Here is a 7,193-nt window from a genome sequence, read left to right as displayed (position 1 = left end):
ATGCCCCCGCTATCAATCGAAACGATTTCGAGCTGAAACCCTCACTGTTATCAGCCGTCCAACAACAACAATTTGCTAGAAATCCTACGGACGATCCTAATGAACACCTGACCAAGTTTGTGCAGTACGCAGACACTGTAAAGGCGAATGGTGTATCTCAAGATGCGATAAGATTGTGCCTCTTTCCTTTCTCACTAAGAGACAAAGCTTGGGCTTGGTTGCAATCCTTGCCCTCCAACTCCGTTACAACATGGGAAGAATTGAAGAACGTTTTCCTATCCCGATATTTTCCGCCAAGCAAAATTGCTATGCTAAGAGCTCAAATCAACGGATTCAGGCAAAAAGATATGGAATCTCTCTACGAAGCGTGGGAGAGATACAAGGACATGATGAGGATATGTCCACATCATGGTCTCGAAGACTGGGTGATCATTCACACATTTTACAATGGGCTTCTATATAACACAAGACTTACAGTAGACGCTGCCGCGGGCGGTGCACTTATGGATAAGCCATACAACGAAGCCTATCAACTCATTGAAAAAATGGCCCAAAACCATTGCCAATGGGGAGGTGAGAGAACTCCAATGGAAAAGTCCCAGACAAAGGGTGGAATGTACGAAACCAGTAGCCTTGACCATGTTCATGCAAAGGTAGATGCCCTTGTTCAAAAATTAGATAACTTGACCATACCACCCGCAGCCACCGTGGCTGCTGTAACTCCAAACTGTGAGTTATGTGGAAACCCTGGACACACTGCACAAGAATGTCAAATATTAGCAGGAGTCCCAACCGATCAAGTAAATTACACACAAGGAAATCCATATTCAAATACCTACAACCCAAGCACCTGGCCAAGCACCAGCTGTTCTGCCTGGATATCAAAAGCCAGCTAATAATGCTCCTAACATGCCTAGGAAGTCAAATCTCGAATTAATGATGGAAAGCTTCATAGCTACCCAAGCTCAGACAAACAAAGACTTCTTGAACCAAAACACACATACTAGTGAGCAACTTAAATAACTAGCGAACAAAGTAGACGCCTTAGCCATCCATAATAAAATGCTTGTGTAAGACCCCAATTTTGTCCCTAAGATCCTTCATGGCATCATATCATATCATATCATTGCCTCAAGGATCATTGTGCACTTTGCTCATTTCCCTGTGGGTGGGTCATCTTTTGAGAGTGGTTCTTGATCACCAAGCATGTTTTGCATTTGTATATCATTGCTTTTCATTTGTTTACTAACCAAAAGTACAAAAATATGTCATCTAACCTGGTTACTTGCAGATGAAGCAACATTAGGTCAAGACAGTCAAATGCAGCCATTGAGCAATAGATGGTGGCCATTCTTGAGAATTTGGGCACCATGATCATTCATCAAGAGTTCATATGAGTTGTGATATCATTTTGAATCAAGATCCCAAGTGATAGAGGCTTACAATTCATCTGAGCATAGCTAGGTCAACTGAAACCCTAGCAAAGTCAACATAAGTCAACTGTGCATTCAATCATGGATTTGAAGGTGGGAGATGGTTAGAGAGACCTCATTCATGTCCATACAAGGCTCATTTGACATTTCAAACATCAACATTGAAGGATTTGAGGTCAGATGAAAAGTTTCCAAAAATAGCAAGTGACCTGTAATTTCAAACTGCCAAAAATAGTAAGGTCTTCTCCTCAAGATTACATCATCAAGCAAGCTTCAAATCAAATTTAGTCCAACATGAAAGTTTAAGATCTTGCTTCCACCTTTCCAAAAAGTCCAAGAACATGAATTTCTCATGTGTGGTTGAAGAATTATGATCAAATCATTGCCAAGAAATTTTGAACTTCAAGGAGGCATAACTTTTGCACCAAATGGCCAAATCATGTGGTTCTTTTTGTGACATTTCACTCTTGATCCCTACTATCATAATCATGCATCACATTTCATTAAAACTCATCACAAAAATATTGCATTTTTCACTTGAACTTAATTTGAATTTTGGAGGGAAAAAGTGAATTTGAGAATTATGCATTTCATTCACTTCCAACCAATTCCATTTGCCTCCAAACAGATTTTGCAACTTGTTTCAAGTGAAATTCGCACTGTTCCATTGGCCATGTGAGCATAAGGGTGTTTTGGCAAAATTGCATAAACCATTCCATTTCACTAATCCTTGAGTTTTTGTTTAAACATGATTAACAAGTTTGATTAGCAGGGGGTATTTAAACATAATCCTAACAGAATTCATCAAGAACAACTTCACAATTTCAGATCTAAAAGTTTTGCTCTCAAAATTCTCTCAACTTTTTCATCGATTTCTTCATCTCTTTTGCTTGCTTCTTGATCTATTCATCATCTACATGCATAGTTGAAGTGGATTGAAGCAAAATCTTGGAGAATTCTTGAAGATTCGAAGCTGTTGAAGCTTATTGCATATCCATGGCAGTTGAAGATTCCATCGAAATCAAGCATTGCTGAGTTGTTGTTCATCAACCATTCACCTATCCAAGCAGTGGAGAGCATCTGTTTTCACATTCCAGGCCTTGAATCGAGCAGATCAACTTCTGCATCTTCATTGAGGTAAAAATTCGAATGCTCTAATTCTTGGAATAATTATGTGCATCTTGTAGATCTCTCATTACTGATCATTCGGAACTTTAGATCGTGGATTTTCATTGAGTTTTGAGAGAGTTATGTTGATTTGAATTCTGATGAGTGAAACTTGTTGTGCTTGATTCGTTTGATACAGTTAGAGTTAGGTCAAATTAATGATGTATTGTTGATGAGTGATGAAAGATGAATCGAATGGTATATGTATGATGAATTTCTGTGAGGTTTGGATCATGATGATGAAGAACAGGATGAACACGCGATGAACACTAGGGTTTTAGTTCTCCAGACCGCGTTTGATCTTTCATGAGCTGTGTTTGCATGTATTTTGTTGTTTGTCTCCCATGTACCAATCACAGCACGCCACATCACTTAATGAAACGGCGTGTTTCATTAAGTGAGCGCCTCAATTCGAATGGCGCAGCGGTTCGATCCCGCTCCAAGGCATTTTCCATCTTGGCTTTTGTATTTTTTTTCACCTATGTTATTCATGTTCATCTATGTCATTCATGCATTTTTAATTTTTTCACCTCATTAGAAAATTCATAACTCTCAAAGTAATGATCCAATTCACATGAGATTTTTTTTGCCATGTTCCTTGTAATGTCTACTATTTTTTGGATATTTTTCCAGAAGTTGTGCTCGGTTAGATTTTTAAATTGTCTAGGGTTTGTTCTTGCATGTCATGCCTTACACCTTGCTTGCTATTTTGGTTGTGAAATAATGATGCTTAATCCAATGGAGCTGAAAATTTGCATGCATAAACTTGAGATCCTAATTGACATTTTGGCATTGAGTTTGCTATTTTTGAGTTTCTGGTTTGTGAGATATGATCTGATCATTGGAGGTGTGACAATGTGTGTCACACCATTTCTTGTCCAACTTGTTGATTTTATTTACCATGCCATTTTACTTCCAATTGATGTGAATTTTTGCATGAGGTTGCTTCTGGATGTTAGGTTTGAGCATGATTTTTTTGTAGAATTTTTGGATCCATTTCCAATTTGTTTGAGATTTTCTTTGCTGGTTGGTCATAATTGGACTTTTGATGAGTGTTGAACTTTCATGATTTGTGAAATTCTTATGCCTTATCATATGAGCTTGAAATTTTGTACACTGATTGTTGACATGTTGAAGTTCATTGTGGCTTTGGTTTGAGTCATTTATCTTATGTCATTTCTGTTTTAGGATTGCCTTAAGTTGATGCACCATTTATGGTCTTGTTTGAGTTTGTTTTTGCATACCTTGACTTGTTGATTTTAATTGACATGCTTATGCTTATCCAATTGCTTTGATTTTTGGTATGCTGATCCTTTGATGTGTTCTGTCTAGACATTATTTTTCTTGGAATTTATTGAGCCATTTTGGAATTAATATGATTGTGATCATTCTGTTTGCTCCAATGTGATTCCAACTTGCACGCTTTGACATGATTTGTTTATGAAATGAAATTGGTTGATGCTTTTGACATGAGACCACTTGGATGTTGTTCTTGATTGATTAAACTTGATTCTTGTCAATTTTCATGTTCTGTTTTGGTTTATTTCTCCTTCTTGAACCCTAGGCCTTGTCCTAGGGGTTGCTTCTCATGTTTGAGTTTGATTTTCAGGTTAAGGAAGTACATGCCCTTAAGGAGATTGATTCACATTGCTTAAGTTGATTTATTTGATTGATATTGACTAACATTTGATTTCTTTTGTAGGATGATTTAGCTCACTTGAGTTGAGCTTGTGCTTTGCACATTGCATTGTTTGATTGTACATTGTGTGTTGACTGTTTGTTCATCTGTTTGACTTTGTAACTTGTATACTGATTGAGTTGGATTGTTTTCAGGTACTTTAGTTGCTAAGTTCATTGTGAACTTGTTTGTGCTTTGATAATATAGGTATAACATTCTTTTCTCCATGTAGTCTGGAAGACCTGGCCTGTTAGTTGGCCAGGCACCTGTCTGAAGTCCTCCTTAAGAGGCAATGTTTGTGATTGTTTACTTTTGTCCCCAAGCAGGAAAAGTCCTTTGATAAGGCAATTGGCAGAACACAAGAGATGTGTAACCCATCTCCTGCTAGTCTGTGTGTCATCCCTTTGCTCACATTACATGTTGTAGCATTGTGGATATTAACCCAAGATCTATAGAGTCATTAACTTGTGGAGAGAGTTCCAACTTTCTGAACTCCCACACCTTCTATCATCTGATGCTCTCCCTGACCAGGGATAAGAGCATGAGGCACACCCCTCATATCCTTTCATCTGCTTCACCTTAACTCTCAATGTTAAGGTTAAGAGCACCATCTACCCCATTCCAATTGACTTTAAAGTCTAACCCTTGCTTGAGCCTAATTGCTTGTGTATAGTGTGTGCTAACTGAATCATTGATTGCTTATTGGTTCATTCATCTGTGCCTATCTGCTTGTGTGCCTTTATGCATTTATCATCATTAATTGCTCATTATTGCATGATTATCATTTCATATCTTTGTGACCATCTTTGGTTTGCCCATTGAGGACAATTGTAAGTCCATTCATTGGCCTTTGTTCCTATGATTTGGAAGGGATTGAGTATAAGACCATTTCATTGGCCACTCATGTCCTCTTTGCTTATTGCTTGTGTTTGTTTGTTGTATGTGAGGATTCAATTGTAAGTCCATGTTGTTGGCATTTCTCTCCCATGATCATCTGTTGGAGGTTAGTATAAGTCCAGATAAATTGGCATCTGACATCCATGTTTTGTTTTGTTCTTTGGAGATTGGAATAAGTCCATTTATTGGCTTCCGGTATCCTTGTTTGTTTGTTTAGGAGATTGGTGTAAATCCATTTATTGGTATCCGGTATCCGCCTTTTTGTTTAGGAGATTGAAGTAAGACCATTTAGTGGCATCCGGTATCCCTTTGCTTTGCTTATTTGTTAATTGCTCATTTGTTGCCTATTCCAAAGGACACACTTGAATCATCTTCTATATGATTTCAAGAGGTGAACCTTTCTGAGAAGTTTTACACTCCATCTTCATCCATTCATCCCTTTTTGTCCTAAACCTTTTCACATGTTGTTTTCAAACTTGAGATAGATATTGTGCAAACATCTTCATGTCTTTTCAAATTAGAAACCTGGACCTTAAGCCTTGATTTTCAAACTTCACTTTTGTTAATACTTCATTTGAATTGATCTTAATCATACCTTGACCATACTTTGTGAATATTCATAATCAATTAACTTCACACATTCAATTGTTTTTGGCTTTGTCCATTCTTGTTAATCTTTTTGTGCATTAGCCATAGGTTTCAACTACCATAGTGGTTGATGTAAATCTTACCTTATCCTTAGTGAGTTGACTGTAAGACTTCCGTACTGAAAACAGGGTTAACCCCTCTAGTACGTCGAAGCTATCCTCGCATGGTGGATTGTTGGTCTTGGTTGAGTTTTCTCCCATTGGTAATGAAAAACCTTAGGGCTTGTGTTTTAAAATGAACTCACTAATTTTTGGAAATCTTTTAGCCGAACTACGGCGTTTTGATCCTTTACCTTCCATGGAAAGGTACGTAGGCAACGGGTTCATCCGTTCAAACACAAAAACAATAAAAATTGTACATTCTTTTCTCATCATCCCATTCGTGTTTGCACAATAAATATTTCATAACAAATAACATTTTCATTCAACAAGTGTGAAAAGGGCTCCCTAGGAGTACCTAGGACGTTTTGGGTGCCTAACACCTTCCCATTGCGTAATCTACCCCTTACCCAGATTCTCTGATCTTTTCATTAGTTTTCTATGTGTAAAACTTCTTAGGCTTTTGTTCTCTTTTTAGCCAGTCCTTTGGATAAATAAAAGTGCGGTGGCGACTCGATTCTTTGTATACTTTGCTTTTGATTTAATCAATAAATCATAAAGTGACGAATACACCGCTACAGCTTGAAACAAAGATTTCATAAGTGGCTCAACATCAAGCATCTACAGTCGCTCCAGCTAGAACATTTCCTGGACAACCGCAACCTAATCCAAAAGGACATGTGAATGCCGTTATACTGAGGAGTGGAAAAGAAATAAACGGACCCGTAGATCCAAGACTCCAAAACCCTGCCATGTACCAAAAACCAGATAAAACCTCAATTGAGCAGGTGAATGAACCAAAGGAAACAGAAGATAATACCCAAGAGGCCGAAGAGAAAGAGAAACCTTATGTGCCTCCACCTCCTTATAAACCACCCATTTCGTATCCCCAAAGACTCAAAAGTTCTAAAACTGCGAGTCAATTTAGGAAATTTGTTGAACTTCTGAAGCAACTAAACATTACGATACCCTTTACAGAAGCCATCACACAAATGCCCTCCTATGCCAAATTTCTTAAGGAAATCCTATCCAATACTAAAAAGATTGAGGATAACGAAACAGTTACACTTACTGCCGAGTGTAGTGCAATAATCCAGAATAACATGCCTCCCAAACTAAAAGACCCAGGTGGTTTTTCTATACCCTATGTCATTGGAAAATTCGTCATAGACAATGCTCTATGCGATCTAGGAGCCAGCATTAGTGTAATGCCCTTAACCATTTGTAAAAGGCTCAGTATGGGAGAATTAAGACTGACCAAGATGCATGTTC

General features: G+C 37.9%; 1 non-coding gene across 1 annotated transcript; it reads right to left on the bottom strand.

The window, feature by feature from the left end:
- Positions 1 to 308: 308 nt before the first annotated feature.
- Positions 309 to 415, bottom strand: LOC127077791 (small nucleolar RNA R71). The gene has a single exon (XR_007787563.1). It is a non-coding gene; the product is annotated as a small nucleolar RNA R71 (small nucleolar RNA).
- Between the last annotated feature and the right edge of the window lie 6,778 nt (positions 416 to 7,193).

This window comes from Lathyrus oleraceus, chromosome 4 (assembly GCF_024323335.1).
Source record: "Lathyrus oleraceus cultivar Zhongwan6 chromosome 4, CAAS_Psat_ZW6_1.0, whole genome shotgun sequence".
In the NCBI taxonomy this organism is placed as follows: Eukaryota; Viridiplantae; Streptophyta; class Magnoliopsida; order Fabales; family Fabaceae; genus Lathyrus; species Lathyrus oleraceus.
This window is presented reverse-complemented; position numbering and strand designations above follow the sequence as displayed.